Raw genomic sequence first — 21,378 nt, forward strand, 5'->3', positions numbered from 1 at the left:
CATTATTCTGTTCATGCACTTAGATTTCAATGAATAGAATTAATTGTTCATTTTAGAGGTTGGCATGCAAAAATATTTTTTATTATAAAATAAACTATCTTGTAATAAGCAATGTTTTATGCCTTACTTTGCCATTCAACAGATGTAGCATTTGTAGAAGCAATAATTGATGGAATTAATGTCACAAAAAGCATGTGGTAGGCAAAGAAAGGACTGAATAAAATGACATGGTTAATTTATTAAAACTCAGGAAATGACCAATTGCATTTCTCATTAATGTCATAGTACATCTCTAAATAGTTTGGTAGGAGTGTAGGAGCTATAGCACTGAGTCAAGCAGACATCATATAAATGGCAACTGGTCAAATACTCCTGTTCACTTATGATGCTGATGCTATTTCTTTGCAAAAGAAGAAGCTAGAATTGTAAGCTCTGCTTACTGCGTGTCTGTGCACAAAATGCTTACTTAAAAACATATTTAACTTTCTTGAGATGAAAAGCCATATTGAATGCTTTTAAAGGTGGGGCTCAACATAATGCCAGCACTGGAAAATCATTGTTCGCTCAGCTTGGCTTGGGTAGGTGACTAGGCTCTTCATAAGAGGCCAAAGCGTGAAATCAGCATACTGTACTTTCTCATTAATGATGTCATTAACCCAGTACTTGCAAGATACCTGTTAACCAACCTGCATCTGTAAATATAGAGTGCCATCTTCTGTGTGCCAGCAATATTTTAACTGTTTTTAACAACGCTAAATATAACTGCTGCTGTCCACTTAGAGCAAGTTCTTGTGTGTGGAATGGGAAGACTATGAGTGTTACACAGAGTTCTAACCATGCTTTCATGGTGGTAATGCCTCTTGGAAAACTCTTTCAGGAACTAAACAGCCTGTCTTCATTACTGAGCATTTCCAGTACTGCATTGCATCGTGTTGAATTACATATTGAACGGCACTAAATTCTCCTTTGGTCCAGCATTTTAAGCTTCATGCTGCCACCAGTTTATAGCTCAAACTTCAGTTTGAAGTGTTGTTTGGAAGTGTTAGTTTTAAATCTTTGTCTTCCACTTAGAACTGCTTTCTGTCATAAATATTTCACTTCTTAGTCCCTCTTCATTGCCTTCAGCTCAGCAATATCCATTGTAAATGAAATGAATTAAAGGTTTGTTGATACTGGATCCTGTGAAAGGGTTTAGCAGTCAGTCTGGAGAGATGGTGCACAATTCCAGCATCAGAGGAGGCAGTCAGATGAGCCCAGATTTTTGAAATCTGCAGTCGACTGCATATAACGGTGGCTCCATTAGTCAGATAAGACAAGGACCAGAAAGCCCAATTATTTTTGTCTTTTGCTGAGTTTGTTTCTGATGTCACCAAAAATTTCCTCAAGAAAACCACAAGTTCACTTCAGCAGAAGCTGATTGCTTCCTAACAGGAGCTGGGCATAGTCAGTAGGGAGGAAGATGAGGGAAAAAACAGGGACCAAGTAGGAAATCTCTCACTCTTGTAAGCATTCTCGAGGCACCTTATCTTCTATACTCATTTGTTCAGTAGTGGAAGAAGTACGCACTCCTTTTAATTGCTTGCACGTACTCTTTTAAAGACACATAAAATATTCATCATATATGCATATTTTTATAAAAATTTAATTTTAAAGCTGTACGGAAACTCCAGTATGTGTATCACGAAGCACAGCTACCATGCACACTTAGCAGTGGGAGTGGGGAGCCCAGCAGAAGGTTCTTCATTGTGTGGTAATAATACTATTAAAAAAAAAAAAACATACACATCCAATTACATCTTGAGTAGCAAACCATAAAATCAAAAAGAGCTGAGAGGTGACTTCATGCTGGAATGGTTATGGTGAACTGTGAATTCCAGGTCCGATGTCTGCGCTGGGGCTGTCAGCATTGTTCTAAAGCAGCTAATTACTAAGAAAACTAGAGTTAAAGAATAGTTATTAAAGCGTGCAGGATTTAATTGCTGAATACAAAGGAAGTAAAATGACAGTCTCCTGCAACAGTGCTAGTCGCTAAATAAAAGAAGAAAAGTAGTTCTACAAATTCAGAAGTCAATTGAAATCTAAGAAAAGCCAGTCTTGTTTAGGAACAGATGAGGTTCGTCATCCTTTTTCAGGCAAGATGTATGCCACAGCTGTGCATGAAATGCAATTTAAAAAAAATATAAAACAGGAAATCTGGGGAGTTAAAACATATATTTTGAAAAACAAGTTGGTTTAATTCCTGCTTGTGATTTTGGAAATTCCTCTCTAAAGCCAAAGTGCGAAAAGTGTGTGAAGACTTAGCTACATTGAAAGTAAGTGCATCCAGGTGTAAAGGTATGTATTCTGGCTTCCTTTATTTTCTTTCCAGAGGTGGTTTTAGGATTTATTTTTATTTCTTTCAACTTAGTGTTCCTTCATACTACTGCAGTTTTGAAGAAGCTCTAAAGTAGTAATATATTTTGTGCTTTGAGTGCTGGGAGATTTGTGGCCCTTGTGAGTGTCTGTTGACAACCAAGTTCAACATGCTTCAGGTGACTCAGCTCACATGGCCCTGGGCTCAGGTGGGTTTCATCTGTTCGACAATTCTGATTTCCGGAGACAGAGATTACCAACAATGAATTACTTTACCAGGAAGAGGTACTTTTTTCTTTGGTTAGCGCAGACTGAGTATTTGGAAACACGTGAGTTAGAATTTAAAGTGATCATAAAGCAATGTGTTAGTCTCGGCAAAGTGAGTGTTATGGTGGAGGAATCTAGCTCTGTGTGTTTCTTTAAAGTATTTTGGGAGGCTTCTTAATTCTGGATTGAGTGTGAACACAGCTGAAGTTGCATGAGAGCTCTGCTTAAAAACTTGTGGGGTGCTCACAGAAAGAAGTGCTTGTATAAAGCAGGGAAATAGGAGTGGAAATGTAAAGTGTTTTAAAGTGAATTGATAACTTCGTGCTTTCACCTTTGGAAGCATTTGAATTACAAGTGAAAACCTTATCGGGCAACGTGCCTTTGGTGTGATTCATAAATGTTTATTCATAAATGTTTTATCAATCATGAACCAAGTAGATACTTTGTAAATTAATCTGAGAGTAAAGAAAGCATCTGCAACATCATTTGAAAGGTAAACAGCCTTCTGTGTACAGGAAATTCTATGTTTCCGGTATTTGTAATGAAACAAAATATTTCAGGATAGTAGCTTCTTACATTGCTTCATTGAAACTGTAGTTTCAATTCCCTTCTATCCTTTAGCTGGAGGGTTAGGGCTTCCTGGGTTCTCGCATGTGCTAGAGTGAGGGTCTTCTCCCTGTGTATTGCCTGGGGGGAGGGCATGGAGGAGAGACGTTGCCCAAAGACAGCACATTTTGGGATGGGAGGAGTATGAAGTACCTGTTCTACAGGTCAGCAGTCTTTCAAAGACAAACTGTTTTTGCTTTCTTTTAAAAACTAAACAAAATAATTTCCCATTCCACTTGAAACATACAAAATCCAAGCCTGTGAACTTGCCAGCACCTCAGCACTTTTAAACTTCAAATTGGAAGAAGTTGCCTTAGAAATCTGCTGTTTCACTTTCACTGTCACATACACGAGCAAACCACTACACAAAATTCCTTCCTAACAGAACACTCAGCTATTTTTAGCAAGTTTCTGAGAATTTCAAAGGCCCTGTATGGGCCTTGAAGAGTTCCTTTACATGGAGCCAAATACTTCAGTGAAGCACTTGGATGGGTTCTGCATATAAGTGTTCCCAGAGAAACTCTGTATTTGGGGTCACCTTGGCTTAGCTGGTTTCAGTGGGAACTTTCTCAGATTTCTCTGGTACAAATTCTGGCTAAGAGCTGTTTAACTGCGGCTAAGGTAATCGCGCCCTTCTTCCACGTTTCACCTTTCAAATCCACAGACTCGATTATATCCTGTCTTTAAACTTCTTGCCGTGCCTTTTCATTGTGCATTACAGTGCTGCTAATGTGTTATGCTTTCCTGGTGATCAAGGAGAGACTTCCCTAATACAAATTTAAAAACAAAAACCGCACTGCCAGATGTGAGGACTTAGAGCTAATCTCTAGATAAAATGGTATTTAGTATTATAAACCTCAGAGACTGTGCTTTCTCTGCCAGGATGTTATTGCTCTGTAAAGAGCTGCAGGTGACTGGTTTCCTGCATTTTATTTTTCCCATTGATGATAGAAGCTTTGACCTGTCTTACTGTAGTTCATTCATATAAAAGGTAAAAAGAGGGAAAATAGAATGATGTTTTCCTAAAACAGACGCTAATAGTTTTCTTGCTCAAACTTCTAGACCTCTCAGCTGTGTGCCATGAAAAATGGATTATCCTTGATTCCTATCGAGACTATTTTCTTAACATTAACAATTAGCATGGCTTCTTCTACAAACATCTCATGCTATCTGCTGCTGTGGCATACAGGAACTCTGTTGGCAAAAGAACTGTAACTGTGTGACTGCAGGCTTTACTGAAGTTTAAGCTTGTCTTTGGATCCTGGATTCTGTTGATAGCAGCCATTAGTATCTCCACATGTAGCATCAGTAGGCAGCTAATAATGGTTGTGATCCTTTGTTGAACTTAATGCAATGTGTCATAAGATGTCATGGGAAATCACATGCAAGCTCAGTAGATGGCAGTTTCTGCTGTCGTTTTTGCAGTTTGCTGCTTTGTTCTTTAGATATTTTTTGAGAATTTTTTGTCTGAGACATACTCAAACACAAAATTTCTCATATATCCATATATTACGTACGGTACCTGTCACTGTGATGGATGACCAAGTGGCACATACAAAGAGTTTGATGGCAGTCTCGTTGAGACTGATCATTGCCAATTGAGTTTGAATTTAGCACAGGAATAAGGAAATGTACTTGGCAGAGTGATTAATTACATTTGATAAGAATCAATAATCCCCTACCAGCTTCTCTGTACATTCTCCTTGAAATGATTAATTTACAGAGTCCACAGTATTTTAGAGTGTTCACTGGTATGTGTGGAAATAGGGAAGGATATGTATATACGTGGATGTGATTTAAAAACCTCATGAAGTGATAGGATCATATAACTAAAAACTACTTAATATAACTAAAAACTACTTAATCATGCTGTTGAAAGTTAAATGTAACATTCACCACAGAATGAAGAGGTGTATTCCCAGGAGAAATTGAGTAAGTTCAAACCCAAATTAACAAGAAAATAACAGAAGTAGCATAATCATCTATATTTTTGCTCTTCCTTGAAATTGAACAGATAATTTAATATCTATCTGATTTTTGACTAATAACTGATAGAGGAAGGTATCTTTTAATGATAATTAGTTTCAAAGCTTGGCATCTAGAATTACTCTCGCGCTGAATGCAGTTACTTCAATTAAGATGGATTTTTTGGGAAAAAAAATAGATTTCTTCTGACTATGCCCGAGTTTTAGATATGCTTATAGATTTTACAGCTGTCCTTCTGTAGCGAGAGATATTATTTCAAGCTTCTAGGAAGGATAAAGAAAATAATAAAATTTTATTAAGTGTTGTGCTTTGCATTTTCTCAGAGTAACGGCCATGCACATTTGCACTGTCAGACTGTGACTTGCTGTAAGATAAGGCCCTTAAAAGAAACTTTCCCTGGATATTTTTAAACTAGTTCTGATTATCATCAGTCCTGCTGTTTGAATTTTCTTTTTGCATCTGATTTCAACCCAGTGTTCCTAAACGGCTTCCAAATGGAGCACGCTGGAGAGAGATCTAATGCTTCAGAAATGATATTTAAATTTATTTGTGCAGTCATGGGCAGAACAATGATATGCCAGGGAGCATGTGGAAAGAAGGAGATTCTTTTGTTAAAATTCTGCTTCGGAATGGGGAAAAAAAATGCTTGATCAGTTTCTTTGGCTCTGACTCAACTCTTCCACCTCCCTGACAGCAACATCATCCTGCTAGAGATCAATTGTTGTGGAGGGTGAGAACATTCTTCTGAAGAGTGAACATCCAGTGGAGAGCTCTTCAACACTGAGAGCCAGGGGCATTGTCTTTCTGCTATGCTGTTGTAATAAACATTTTTTTCTTTAAATAGAAAACAGAATTGAACTTCTGGTCACTCTTACTTACGGTTATAGTTAGATTAGATAGTCTGAAATGATCTAAGAGCTTTTGGCACCTAAAAGATTGTCTCACTCTTTGCACACTTCTGCCTGAGTGGCTTGAGTTGTGTTCATCTGATCCCATGAGGAATTGGCTCTGGTTACTGAGCCTGCAGGGAGCTAGCACAGTAGAAGGTGTAAGGAGTTTTATTGTGTCTCCCTGAGTTGAAGCAGTATATGGTGTGGTCATGTGAGAGATGGTACAGGCGTATGGGGGGAGACAGCACGGCATAATAGCCAGGCAGGAGCAAGATGAAGGGAGGAAAGGAACAGGACAGACAATTTGGGGTGTGGTGAGCTTCAGTTTAGCTGTCCGGCTGAGTGTCTGAGTCTGAGGACAAGCAGCATTACCTTTGCTAAGGGAACTTGTCACAAACAAAAGATTTTATGTATTTACTTCTATGATTTTGTTTTACTTAATTTTTATTTATTTTTTATTTATTTTTTTGGAGAGAACCTTGCTAAGCATGCGGTAGCAAAGCAGTGCTTAGATTTGTGTGACATGAGCTTTGTTATTTAAGTGAAATGTATGCGTTTTCTAACCAGCTTCTCCTAACCCCCCAAATCTGTTATTTGTTCAAAAATTTCACAACTGAAGTTGCACAGCAGTTAGCTCTGTTGTATAAGTGTTCCTCAAAAGCCTTGTGCTACGTGAAGTACTTTGTTCTCTCCAAGATGGTGGGGCTACTGTATATGTTCTAGCACATGTTCTCGTATGCAGATCGCTACTTTTGGGGGAGATAATTGTCCTAACTAGTTGAGTTTTAAGATCAAAACTGTAACTCTTTCTTCACATTAGAGTCTGTTCTCTCTGTTGCATCTATCACTTCGGTCATTTTGATCTAAATGACAGTGGTCTGCAGGATACGTGAGACAGCTGATTCACCTGTTTTCACATCTCATCTAATGATTTGAACTCACACAGCTAGCAGTTGGATCTGAATATAAAATCTGTAATTTATGGAGATCTTTGGAAGAATGTAAATGGTGCAGGGCATAAGAGAGCAATATGGATTCTGAAGTCTGCCTTTTAAAATTTATCTACCTATTTACGACTTCATGTTCTTGTTGCCTATGGATTATGAGTAAACTTGATGGCTGAATGGTGAGCTAGATTTGTTCTTGTTCCCTTGACTTCACTGAAGTCGCTCCTGATTTACACCAGTGTAACAGTGACGTGAGTCAGGTCCTGTTAGACCACTCCTGGAAATCTTTTTTCCTTATCGGATGTACTCTGTGACATGGCAATTCAGATGCCTGCACAGGCAAGAATTATGTTTAAATATAAAGGCAACATAGAAGGCTTCTTGGGCATTTGTTTCTTATATGTCATTTTGACAATTTATTCTTCCTTCAGTATATGCTTATATTATATAAATCTGTTTTTTCCCTTCCTCCTCAGGAGGAATACAGTAATGTATCCACTCCCTCCCTCCCCTTGAGGGGCACAGGGGAACAGGGAATGGGGGCTGAGGTCAGTCCCTGATGCTTTGTCTCCACCTCTCCTTCACAGTCACTCTGCCCCTGCTCCATGTGGGGTGCTTCCCGTACTGATCCTGCATGGGCTACCCAGACTGCAGCTTTTCAGGAGCTGCTCCAGTAAGGGTCTGTACCACGGGGTCCATCTGTCAGGAGCAAACTGCTCCAGCAGGGATCCCCCATGGGCAGCAGCTCCCCCCAGCCCCCCTGCTGGCTCCTCTCCACGGGCTGCAGCTCCAGTCCGGGGCCTGCTCCTGCGGGGGCTCTCCTCCAGGCCACATCCACCTGCTCCACCGGGGGCTCCTCCACAGGCTGCAGCGTGGAGATCTGCTCCATGTGGGACCCACGGGCTGCAGGGGGACAGCCTGCTCCACCAGGGGCCTCTCCACAGGCTGCAGGGGAACTGCTGCTGCCTGCCTGGAGCACCTCCTGCCCTCCTGCTGCAGTGCCCTTGGGGTCTGTGGGGTTGCTTCTTTCATGTATTCTCACCTCTCTCTCCCAGCTGCTTTTTTTATTTCCCCCCCCCCTTGGATCTGCTCTCCAAGAGGCCCAACCAGCGTCACATGTGGCTTGGCTCTGGACAGCGGTGGGTCCCTTTTGGAGTCGGCTGGAGCTGGCTCTGATCTGACATGGGGCAGCTGCTGGGCTCTGCTCACAGAGACCACTCCTTCAGCCAAACTCTTGCCAGTTAAACCCCAAACAAACTGTTAGCCTCCTGTTGCTAGCAGGCACTTTAGCTTCCAGCAATTAAATTTGAAAGCAATTCAAGATGAGAAAAGAAAGAAAAGTTGGGTCTTGGGTAGATTTTTATGGAAGTACCAACTTTGATGAATAAGCATATTAAGAATACTAGATTTTATGGCTCTCATTTTCTGAAGGTTACTCATGAAGCTCTTGCATCATTTGAAAGCAACAGCTTGTTGAAGATAATGCAGTAGTAAATCTACCTAGCTTGCATTTGGTTGGGAGGGCTGCTGAGTTAGGATTGAGGGCCTACTTGCTCTTCCTTCTGACTGTTCTTCTGAACTATCAGATTTGGCAAAATATCCAGAGAGATGAATGGGAAAAATAATTGTGTAGAGGAGCACAAGTTGAACAATCAGAAAAATTTGGAATGAATTAATTGCACCATTATTTTATCAAGAAGAAAAAAATCAGGCGAAGAAAACGAGAAAATGATTTGTGTTTTGTATGAATGTAGCAAGCATACAAAGGGAAACTGCAGAGCAGCAAATAAAAGTTTTGTGCTTGAAGAGACATAGAATGTGATTGGGGTGAATGAAGCTTGGCTAAATAAACAGAGTAGGGTATTAAAATAAAGTATAGAGAAAGAAGGATTTCAGAGAACAGGCAGCAAAATAATTGCCCTAGGTCGCATACTGTTGCTGAACCAAAATGTTACGCTGCAGATACTTTGTGGCTTCTATCAGTCTTCAGCAGCACAGGAGGCCAATGTGTTAAACAGAACTGAAACTTTAATTATATTACAGCAGAGGCAGGAGGTCAATAATATTTGTAAAATGAGCATTTGTGATAAATCAATTGTATAATGAAAGCGATTATAACATTGTTAGAAGTCTGATAACCCAATAACTTTATGATAATTACTTCTCAGTTACTTACAGGGAATAATTTACCACAGGAGATGGTGAAATATTAGACATCACCACTGCAGCTGTGTTTTTATCATGTGCTATTTAATACCAGGTTTGAATGTTGTCATTCATTTGAACTTCATGGATTATCCATGTGCGAGGGCTGGATTAGGAAAGGTAGTTACAGAAATGGAAGTGTCTGTGGATCCCTCAATAAATTTTGAAAGAGGACTGACGTGTCCTTATAGCAGAAAGGTGATGGGGAGATGTTTATGATATTTGGGTTTGCTTTTTGTGTCAGATCAGTGTGTTCACTCGATCCAAGGCACGAGGAGGGCTGTAAACACATGGTTTAAGACAGAGGACAGGAAGGGGAGGCCATGTTTTGGCAGCAGTTGGGGAGGGTTATATCCAACATGAAGATGTACTGGTTTTCATTTCAGAAAATTATCTCACAGGACTGTTTCACATCTGACATCCGCTGCTCCCTCCCAGCATGGTACACAAGGTGGAAGCAAGCTGCTGGAGAATGAAAATAATCTTACCCTGATGGCTGTCTTTGCCTATAAACTTAGAGTGAGTTCATGAAAGTATTTGTTTATCTAACACCTCTGGTTTTTTTTTTCACTGAAGATCATAATCTTGGATTTTGCTGAAAAGTAATTTAAATGTGACTGGCAAATGAGACAAAACAAATTTACTTTCTCTTGACATCTTTGGATATGTAATAAGAGCTAGATGTATTTCTCCACCTACACCTTTTTACCTTGTTTGTTAAATGAAGAGTTTTGGTCTAGCCTGCTCTTAATGATGTATGTTTCTTGACACCTGAAAGACAAATAGCTTCACGAATATCTAACAATTAAGGAAGGGAAGCTTGATCAATGGATAGAAGCATTTTTTTATTTGGATTATTTGAATCTGTCAGAAGTGTTTATCTTAATTCATGACATCTAGGAGTAGATGCTGTCTTTGATATGTTATTTAAGCAAGCTTGCAGTTTCTCTGTGATGATCGTTTCACTAGAGCTTTCAGATGCACCAGCTGATAGTTCTAAAGTAAAAGAAGTGCTGGCTTGGGGTTCTTACAGCATTTAATGGAAGACATGGTACTATATCAAAAGGTATTTTTCACAAATTTTCTCAAAAGTATCAATCTTTCCCTAAATGGAGACAGAAAAGTATTTTTAATATATATTTTTTTGTATCTATATTGCTGATGAAACTCATTCCTGGGAACCGTGCTTGTGAAGCAAGTGGTGGGTTGTAGTCTGAGACTAGTATGATGATAGGATTCATTATTTGAAACTGTCCTGGTGCAATAAATGACCATCATTAACTTTCAGAAGTTTTTAGTCCAGATTATTGGCTATCATCAGCAAAAATAATATTTGCTTTTAGAACTATAGTACTTTCTCTACTAGTAAATGTTATCTATCCTATCATGATATGACTTCAGTTTAAAAAATGGCTGTGATGCTTAAAACTAAGTATGCGAAGAACATTGTTTTTGAGCCTGATGAGGCAAAGCAGTGTACATTCATGTGGTTTCCTATTCAGTCTAACCGTTCCACTGGAAGTTAGTCTACGTAGCACCAAAGTGGTGTTTTTACTTTTTAGTCTGTGTTGTGAACCATTATTTTTATATGAACTTCATATTAGAGACATGTAAAATGTTGACTGTGGTTGTGTTCAAACTAGATAATTCACAGAAAAGTGTAATAGCAGGACAGAATATTAATACTTGAATTACATCAGTATCTTGAGAATAAAGTAGCTGATTCTAACTTAAGAGGTTACCTTCACAGATGTATCTTTTTATAAATAGGACTTCCTAGCCCTCAAGAATACAGTTGAAGAGAAGGAATTGCTGGGTGTTGCTGATCAGGTTGTGCTGGTTGAAGTCTCACAACATTAGCATTTCATTTGTTTCCTCGTTAAGGGCAGGAACGTGGATGGGTTAAGGAAAGAAAAACACAAACAAAAAAAACCACAAATCTTCATGGCACTGTTAATCCTACTGTGTAAGTGTTCTGCTTTCTCATTGTGTATTTGTTAGCCAGAGGAAGAATATTTTTACACAGATATATCTTCAGACACACATGTGGTAACCATTTAAATGGATGCTTATTAAAGAACTGGGGTTGATTTTCTATGAGAAAACAAAGTACAGCAAATAAGCTACACGCCTCAGAGCTCCCACTCTCCTCCCAGGAAGCAGTGATGCAGGAAGCATCATTTTCCTTGTGTTCAGTGTGCCAAAATGTTTGCCTGTTTTTAAAGTGCTCCTTGCACTGGGTTCCACTGATACTTGTTCTTGTGCATCTGTGCCATGCCCTGCTTCTTAACATTTTCCATGTCTCTTCATCTTTGGATTTTACTTGTTATTTTTTCCCTTCAGGTGGTTAATCATAAAAAATAAATTAAAGCCTGTAGAGCCTGTAGAAATCTATTAAAAATTCTGCTCCCCTGATGAGGATTTTCTGCTTAGACTTTCAACTGAGATTTGTCAGTTAATCAGCTTTTAATTTGTTTAACACATGACATATTGACTTTGTTGCATTCTAGGTTCTCAGTCAACATTTCAGGAAGTACCAAGTCTAATATAGCCACATAAAATTCCAACTTCATCAAGCTATTATCTTTTCGAGACAAACTTTTAATCTCATCAGGTTAGTCAAGATGCATTTTCTATAAACATACCCTGCTTGGCATTAATTACATTACCATCCCTTAATTCTTTGTTTATGAAAATATAACTGGATTGTGGTTTGTTTAAATTATTACATAGTCAGGAAAAATAATTAAAAAAATAATTAAAAATAGAGGTCTGTGGAAATAAGTTAGTTTTTCAATCTGTTTTCAGAATGATTCACATTATGTGTTTTTTGTAATTTTTGATTTTTTTTGGACATCTGATTCAATGACAAAAGGTGCTTTATTTTTTTAAAGGCTAGTAGTACTGTTACAGTGTGAATGGAGTACTTGGTCTTAAATAGTACTGGTGATAAGTGTGTATGCCCTTTCTAAATAAATAGTGGAAAATATGTCTCATCCTGCCTCATCAGATATTTTTGTATTTCTTACAGGTGATAGAAAAATGTTTGCAGGAGTTTCAGGCCTTTATCAGAACTGGCACCTGCTCTGAGGGTAAGAGGCTTGTCTTTCCCTCTGTTACTCTAGATGTGAAACATTTGTTTAGATAAAAATTGATGCATGGTTTTGTTATGGCAGTACTAAGCTGAGAGATTGTCTACTTGTTTTACTGAATTCTTTGACAGAAACTTTGAGGTGGATAAATGTTAGACACGACACGTATAGCATTGAATAAATTTATATGCAAATTTATGAATAGCTTCCAATTACCCAAAATCCCCCCCCCCCCCCCCCCCAAAAGAAAAAAAAAAAAGTCTGTTTGAGACTTCAGTTTGTGTGCCCTAAAACAGGTAAGAAATAGTTTTATGTGTCTGTGGTATAGCAATGTAACTTTTCACCATAATGAATTTTTGAGTGTAACCAGTACCTGGGTCAAAATCTAATTTGAAAGTTGGAGAAAGTAAGTTAATTGAATATTTAAAGCAATGTGCAGATTTTGAAAATACTTAGGCAAGCAGAAGTCTTGAATCTTCTTGTCTGGCAGAATTGAAATTAGTGGAAAGAGTCTTACTGCTTTTTAACATGCCTTCAGGAAACATTTTGTGTTTCGGAGGCTTCTAGTTCACACATTAGATGCTTTTCACTGTAGTTTCCGCCTAAAAGGTAAGTTACTGAGTTACAACATTACTCGGCATGTGGATTAATTAAAATGGAAGATGAATCGTCTTTGTTGTAGTTGCATGAATATCACTTTGCCAGAAAAACGGCATGACTATTTGGCTTGCAAAGGGAGTTTTCGGCTGGTTGTACTTCAGTCCTTGCTGTGTGTGGTGGTTTTTCTTCATGTTTTTTTTTTTTTTTTTTTTTTTTTTTTTTTTTTTTTTCCAACGCATGGAAGAGAAGTCATAAATTTTTCTGAAATGTTTATCTACTTGTGCTAACGTCCACTACTGGTAGAGCATATTCTCCTTCCTCTCTCAGTGGAGAGGATTTGTTTCGTTTGGGGTATTTCTGTTAAGTTACACTGAAGACTGAAAAACAGCTTGCAGCAAAGGACTGCTGCACATCCTCCCACATATCCTATAGAAACACAGTGCTAAAAGTGCTAAAAACCACAATATGGTGTGCAGCACTCAGTTTCTACTTGTGGGAACATTTTTACGCTACCTTTATCTTCCAGGAGCTTACAAGTCACGTGTAGTGCTTGTTCTATATTGTCTAATTCCTGATGCGTTAACATGAGGCACTTGAGACCATATAAGCTTAAACTGGTAGTAGGGGTTCAATTATGTGTAGTTTTAGACGGCTCAAATGCTTCTGTTACTGTACTGTGGTGCTGTGTTTTGGTTGTATTGCTTGTCCGTGTTTCAGCCCGTTTTCTAATGGCTATCAACTAACTTAATGTCTGCTTGCACTGCTACTGGATTTTGGTGTGAGAAAAAGTTGAAAAGCAGACTGATGGGGGAAAAAAGTGACCCTCTTCACATAAATTCAAGGGATACAATTCTGTTGTGGGAGATGAGCGCCAACAATTTGGACAACTGAAAGAAATCCGCTGTTGATATTTCTTCATTTGCAATGGTTATGTACCCTTTTCATTTCCTTAGTAATCATTGTATGGTTTACTTCTGTTGTTGTTTCATGAATGGTTTAAAAATATACAGCAGACAGTTACACAGTCTGCGCGTTGTACCCTTTAAACAAAGAAAATGTAACCAGAAGAATGTAGATTTAAGGTTTGGAGTTCAAAGAGTAACCAAGGGTTTTTAGTAAAGGCTTATTCAGTAAAGCTATGCTATTTACTACTTTGGAGGTTATACTGTAATTAACAGAAGATAGTCAAAGAACACTCTTTGACAAACTGATTTGAGGTAATTGAGTGGTGGACAGCCTTTGCTAAAAGATGTCAATTTACAAATCTGTTTTTGGTCAATAGGAGCAGTATCTGTTGCTTCCAGAAATCAGGTCACTGAACTTTATTCAATGCAGTAATTTAGGCTAGTTAATACCAAGACCACAGTGTTTTGTTTTGCTTTTTAAATCTAGGACAAGTCACTTGTTCAGCTAGAACTTTTCAGGCTTCAAGTAATTTGGATGGGTTTGTGAAATCCAGTCTTGTATGCAAAAGTGCTGAGCAAGTACAAAATTCATTAGCTAACAGCGTGAATTCACAGTTCTCCATTATGCTACTAAATTTGTTACCTGTTCGCAGTAAACTCCACAAATTCAAAATACTTTTGGGACATAGGAGCTGATGTTGCAACTAATCTGAAAACAGAATTTCTTTACATCTGAAGTTTTAGATTGCAAAAATTAAGTCCTTACAATGGGCAGGCTGAGAGAGAGACAAATTATAGCAGTATCAGAAGGTAAAGCTATTCTAAGTACATGAGGAGAAAAATCACAGTAGCAACATTCTTAGTAGAAATACTTGCATCTTGCCAAACTTCATAGTATTTTTAAGATGGTAGTGTATGTAAGATTTTATCTGTTTAATGTTATCACATGGGAACAGCAATCTTCACCTGAGAGTTAGAGAATGATTTATTTTTGACTAACTGAGGAGAAAAGGTAGAGACAAAAGTTCAGCCAAAAGGGAGAGGAAATGTGACCTATTAAGGAGGGAGGAAGAGATAGGGGGCTCTGTGACTGGAGGCAAGTTACTTAATCTTCAGCTTTCTCATTTTTTTCTCCTATTAGCTGCTTGTCTTGGCTCTTTAACCTGTGAGCTCTTGGAGGTAAGGATTGTATCTTGGTACTCAAGCACAGCACACTGGCACCCTAATCTCAGTTGAGGCTTCTGCATATTACTACAAAGCAGGGAAGAACTAGAACAATTTGTGCATCTGTGTGTGTTGGGTCTGTGTAAACTACACTGGGAGGAAGTTTCTAAAGTGAAAAAAGTGAAATAAAATGGTTACAGCAGTAGTTTGTCATTCATCCTGAGAGTGCATATACCTAAGAATGACACAGGAAAATTAATGCCCATTGTACTTGCTTTAGACTGTGACATTAATGGACTTGCTAAAATTATAATAATATATTTCTTTTAAGGAGTCATTCTGGCAATCTGACAAACCACCATTTAGCTCTAATCCTGAGCCATAGACTTGTTGATTGGTTCTAGAAGACTGTGAAGTTGCAAAGTGTCAGACTAGAATAAATTAAGGAACTGAGCTGCAGAGAAACAGAACAGAGTGATAAGAGGATACGGTTTTCAAGCTTCTTGCTGACTTCAAGAGTTTGTACTGCTGTCTCTGCCATCTCCTTTTCTTTCCTATCTTATTTCTCTGTCGTCTTTGCAATAGTAAAAGTTTGAGCTCTGTCTGCCCACTTTGCTCCCTCACAGAACTCCTTCCTTCTTCCCCATTGAATCCATTACATAGGACAGCTTTCCTAAACTGATTCCTGTTGGCTTTTTCCATATTCCAGTGTTCCACAAGAACATGGCTGTTAAACGTGTGGAAATACACTGTTTTATATTTACTAGGCTTCCACTCAGGGAAAACTGTTACATTCATTCAGAATAGGGACTTTATTTATTTATTTTTTAATCTAGATCCCTTAAGAAACAATTGTAACTTATTTTCTTAAAAAGCACAAATACAGCTGCCCTGACTGTATCTGCCTGCTGTGTGGTACTTTAATCTCTACTCTTTATTTTATGAACTATAAGCAATTTAGGGTGTGGGCTCTTCATCCTTTTCTGTTTGAACTGTGACAAAGCACACTTAGCACTTTTGTCTCATAGTCCTTTTCTCAGATGTTTCTATTGATACTGTATTTTCTGCAAATACATAAACTAAGAATTGCTTATTCTAATTTTTACTCAAGGTGAAAGAATAAATTATTACTTAAGCACAGAGACACTGTGAATGAGAGCTTGATTTTCTTAGAGCTGGACTTGGTAACAAAAACAAACAAACTGGAAATCGTGTTTGTATGTTTGGGTGATTAGGGAGGAATCTACAATTTTATGAAAAAATATCCTCACTTTCAGTCAGAGCAGTTAGCTTAACTCTTTCAAGAGGGCAGTAATTCGTGTTTTGGTGGAGGAAGCAACATGCAAAGTAAAAAGGCTAACTTTTATATAAACAGCTGGTACTCAAATACATAAGGTTCAAATTGAATACAGGAATGAATTTAAGTTTTTACAGTGCACTGGTCCACTTCTTTATGTATACCTCACAGAAGAACGTTTCTTGTACAGCAGTTTACTGCTATTTCTGCAGAACTAGTAGGTCAACACTGCTGTGTGAAGAAACTTCATCAATGTAATGCCTTCATATGCACTGCATACCAGTTCCTACTGCAAGATGAACTCCTACTACACACTCTTCGATTGCTTCTTGCAAGCTTTGTTGGAAGACAAGACTTATCCTAATAGTTTGTCCATACTACTTATGCATTATTTTCCTTATTTGGGAATTATAACTAAAGAAAAGAGCTAACAGAAATGTGGTATGTATAATGTCTATTACAAGATGCAACTACATGTAAATTCTTCTCTTTAAGAGTGATTATTCAAAGTAAGCTGTTCACATATGTATCTTTATTTCACGTGGAAACGAAGAAATGTAAGTAGAACCTGTTAGTAATATAATGTAGTGTTAAAAACCTTCTCTCAGCTTAAGTTTCACTCTTGCTGATGATGGAATAACCCTGGTTCTGTATAGTAACATACAGAACTGTTTCTGAAGTGTAACAACAGGAAGGAAACTTGGCTGTTTTAAAAAATGTTCACTACTAGAATGAAAAAATCATTCATGAAAAAATCAAGCACAAGAATTCTGCATTACTCCTTTAGACTTACCAAACTTCCCTAGAGTTGCTTATCCTAAATTTGTAGCATCTGTTTTAAGAATTAAACTGAACTAACAATGAACACAGACACAAAACTCCTCATGACACATACTCCTTGTCCCTTGAAGTTCATTTTTTTTGACTGAATATTGTTGAACTGAGTTCAGAATTTTTCTTATAAGTAATAGTTGAAGTTATTTATCAGTCATGTTGTCCAAGAAGAACTGTCTTCATTTATTGAGAAGTGATTCTGACAAAGATTTGTGCCAGCTCGTAACTTTCTGAAAAAAAGTCACAGATTCAGAGTAAGTGAACTTTGTGTGCAATATATAGAAACCCTTACAAATAAATTTTATAGTGCTAGAAGAGCTAGCTACCCTCAACATACTTTGGTCATAAATTCCCATTCATCATTTCAAATGACAAATTCCAGCACTGCTTCAGCAAGTTCCGTAGGCTTCAGTATATTCAGCAACACACTTCATTCTGCTCAGTTTGTCCATCCTTGTGCTCAAGTCCCAGTGACATTAGTGTATGCTCTGTGCTCTGATGGGCTAGGTTAAATACAATTTTCATGCAGGAAAAAGTGGGAGTTCAGCATGGAGGGGTCCATATAGGGTGGGAGGCTACTTGCATTTTTGATACATGAAAACTCGTGAGGTTTTGTTTTCTTGTAGGGGTTGGTAGTGTATCAGGTTCTGAGAAATCTTCAGTGTGCCTTGCAGATAGTGTGGGGTAAGAGAAGCAACTGAGAATGCTCCTGTAGATGAGGTGTATCATGCTAGTGTGGTATTTTCAGTGCGTTGAGTGCTGTGGTGCTATACTTTTTCATGATCTCTCTGTTCAACTTGGGAGAATTGCACACCAGTCACTTAGATGAAACACTGTGACCAAGGTGCTTTTTTGGAATTCATATTTTTTCATCTTAGTCACATAAGTTGTTCCGGAAGCTAAGGTTCAGAAGTGCCTAAAAATGGATCAATGAGGTGAATATTCATATGAATTCAAAATGCTGTGAGAAATGTTTTGATGAGAAGGACCTACCAAATTAAACCTGTGTTAATGAAGAAGCTTATGAATTTGTTTTGGCATGGCACATGTTGCAGTGTATTCGACCTGACTGGAATGTGAAGTCTAAGACTGCATTCATTTGGAAGTAGGAATTTTACAGTCATTCTTCCACGTGTACCTGAGAAAAGTGAAGCCATGGTGGAGACTTGGCTCTATTCTCCTTAGCATATGCTAATATCTTCTTCTCAATGTAATCTTTTACCTAAATAAACTTCTAAATGCATATTTTTCTCAAGATGCTCATAGACGTTTACGTTAGTCTGCAATGTGCAGCAATTCCCAGACAAATAATAGCAGAAGTCACTGTGAATTGTGTTATCATAAAGCTAGAATCGCTTATTTCCCTTTACAATTTAAAACATTGCACAAGACTCTCCAGGGTAGAAATAACATTTCCAGCTGGCCTGATTTGCGTTACTAAAAGTAACAATGGCAAAAAAAAGTATTGCTTTTGTTAATTTAAAATCAAGTACATATCTTATTACCAAGAGAAGGAAGAATGCATTTCGCTGCAGTGCATGTCAAGGAGAAAAATGGGGGTGATGGTGGAAACACACCTAATCACAGAACATCCCAGATCATAGGCATTTGGTAATGTAAATTAGAATTCACTGAAAATTCATATAAAATGTTTCAGTTCAAAGCAGTCATCATGTACAGTATGGTGCAATGTCTCAAAGTTGGTCTCCTCAAGTTCTGCTCGTTTTGACATTGTGAATTTACTCTGCTGCTCCTTTGTCTCTCTGATCACCTCAGCTGTCTCTTGATAAAATACAAGAAAATATAAACCAGCCAAAAGGTACATGGATATAGAATTTGCTCTGCATATTGTGGTGTCCAGATTGTTAGCTTGTGCTCATGCAGAGATGTTGACACTTCCCATCAGTGTGTGTCTAAGTAGAGCAGTCACTGCAGAACTATGGCTGTTGTGTTGTGTGGCTCTTTATAATACTTTACACAAAGAGACACACACCGTAGGTTCTGCACGCTGGCAGAGAGCTGGCAGACAGCAGTTAAACTTCTGCAAAGGTTTTTTTTTTTCGGGTTTGCAAGAGTGAAAAGACTTAATTGATTTGCTGCCTTAATTGATTTGAATTAAGTGCATGGTGCAACTTTGTTAACCTCAACTGATTCTTCAATATCATTAAAGTGATAGAATAAAAAGATAAAGAGATACTGATACTTCCCTAATGTTGCCAAGGTGTTGTACAGGAAGTCACCCTCATTGTTAGAGTGGAAGTAAAATCCACATACACCTTAGTTCATTTTGTAAATACATGCTCTCAAATACAGCAGTGACTATTAGCTGACAGTAGGTGGGTTTCTTACTTTATACAAGTCAGTGATTCCTTAGCAAAAGGATATTTGTTTGTGAAAAGCCAGAGGTTTGCTTACAGTTGATGTAGATGAGAAGAAAAGGACGAAGAATTGAAGGCCCAGTATATCCTCTCAGGTAGAACTTGCTAGCCACTGATGTTCTAGCAACAGACTGCTAAGTGGGTAAATTTACCTGTCTGAAGTAGATGAAAATGTAAATGGTGTTTTGCTCTGAGTTAGAATAGGTAAGTTGTTTACTTGTAGCTAAAGTGTCGTGCAAGGGTATCATTTATGCAGAGTTTTGGAATGGTTTTAAAATTACTGCTCATATCAAATTTCCCAGGTGGAAAGGAATGTGGTTGCAACCGAAAACACATTTTCATTTTTATGTCCTGTGCTCAAAACTGAGGTAATGTGGTTGGTTGTTGTATCTGAACTCACGTTACAGTTTTACATTTCTCTTTAAGAAGTATCTGTCCTGCACGATCAGAGTTAGATTTTCTTTTTTCCTAAATAATAATTTTTTTTTTTAATTTAAAGATGATCTACTAGATAGGTACCTAATGTCTGACCAGTTCTTTTATACTCATGTTTGTTTTGAAACTGCTGCTTCTACTTCTGACGTGAAAAAGGGCCTCTGTCTAAAATACTGTCTTTTCCAAGAATAGCAGTTGGCCTAGTGAAAGAAATTCTATAGAAGACACTTCGTTTTTTGCCTATGCACTTACACTATTACAGCTACAATAAAACATATTGCAGCAAAATTTTTGATGCTGTTGCTACTCGAATCAATTTACAGACCGACTGCATAATTGGTGAAGGGGTTTTCAGTAAATCTTTGTTTTGCTAAAATGATCTGCAGTGTGATTACCTGAATCCTGTATCAGGATACTGAATGAATCTGTGTTAGTTTTAGGGGCTCTATTGATGAAAGATTTTTGAGCCACACTAAAAGTATTTTTAGACATGTTTCTTTATTGAGCATGTGCTTGGCTTATTGGCAGTTTCCTGACATCATCGTTCAGGTCTGTCTTTCCTTGTATCTGCCTACCACTGTGACTGCTTATGGCTCTGGAGCAAAGCAGACTGTATCTTTGAAAGAAATGCAGGAAACAATTTTTGAAGTGGGTATTTGCAAAATAACAACAGGGTTGGAGATATGTATATATTTTTTTCTTGACCCGTCAGACCTTGCGTAGCTAGCTTAGCTGTGTGGGGTTGAATGCAACAAAAATAGAAGAGACAACAGAAGTGATTTTTGCCTGAGGCTTTAGCAGCATTTTTAAAGAGGATCTGGAGGTACAGTAAATCACTCTAGGTGGTGATACCGTTGAAATGAAGAGGTTAGTGGGTCTCCAGTTAGTATCATATAAGGATGTTTCTTTCTGAGTTGTCACAGCCTCAGACAGTTGCTGTACAGTATCCATGAATTAGCTGCATACCTGGGCTTGACCTCTGAAATTCCAGAAGGGATCTGTTGGGGTGCTTCTTTTTGTTTGTTTTATTTTGTTTTTCCTTTCAAAGTCCAATCTAGATGTGAGGAATACCTCAACCCAATCATAGAACTAAGGGGAAATTGATAAGGAGCAAGGTGGTGTTCCCAGTCTGCATTTAGCTCTAGAGTAGGCACCATCAGCTAGTGTCCCCCATACTCCTCTGTCCCAAGAGCAACTACATAAACTTCTTGTTTAGGATTTTGGATGCCATGGATGTGTCCCCACTGATACTTGCCAGAAACATAGATTCCTTTTTGCTTCTTCACATTGTGAAGCAGTGAGATCAGCTGTGCTTGCTGAACACCCGGTAGCAGACGGGTGCATCTAAAGTAAGACTAACAGCTTTTCTTGCTGGCATCTGAACGAGGGTTTGGCTTATGTTGTGTCCACTGTTTGTTTC

The 21,378-nt window shown here is 38.1% G+C and overlaps 1 long non-coding RNA gene across 3 annotated transcripts in view; it reads left to right on the plus strand.

Annotated features, from left to right (window-relative positions):
- Nucleotides 1-21,378, plus strand: part of LOC311440068 — a 599,898-nt gene that overhangs the window by 214,481 nt on the left and 364,039 nt on the right. For all 3 annotated transcript variants that reach the window (XR_014695191.1, XR_014695192.1, XR_014695193.1), the window contains 3 exons: nucleotides 9,655-9,772; nucleotides 11,764-11,867; nucleotides 12,285-12,345. This is a non-coding gene — a long non-coding RNA (uncharacterized lncRNA). The remainder of the gene's footprint in view (nucleotides 1-9,654; nucleotides 9,773-11,763; nucleotides 11,868-12,284; nucleotides 12,346-21,378) is intronic.

This window comes from Aythya ferina (genome assembly GCF_964211825.1).
Source record: "Aythya ferina genome assembly, chromosome: 7".
NCBI lineage: Eukaryota > Metazoa > Chordata > Aves > Anseriformes > Anatidae > Aythya > Aythya ferina.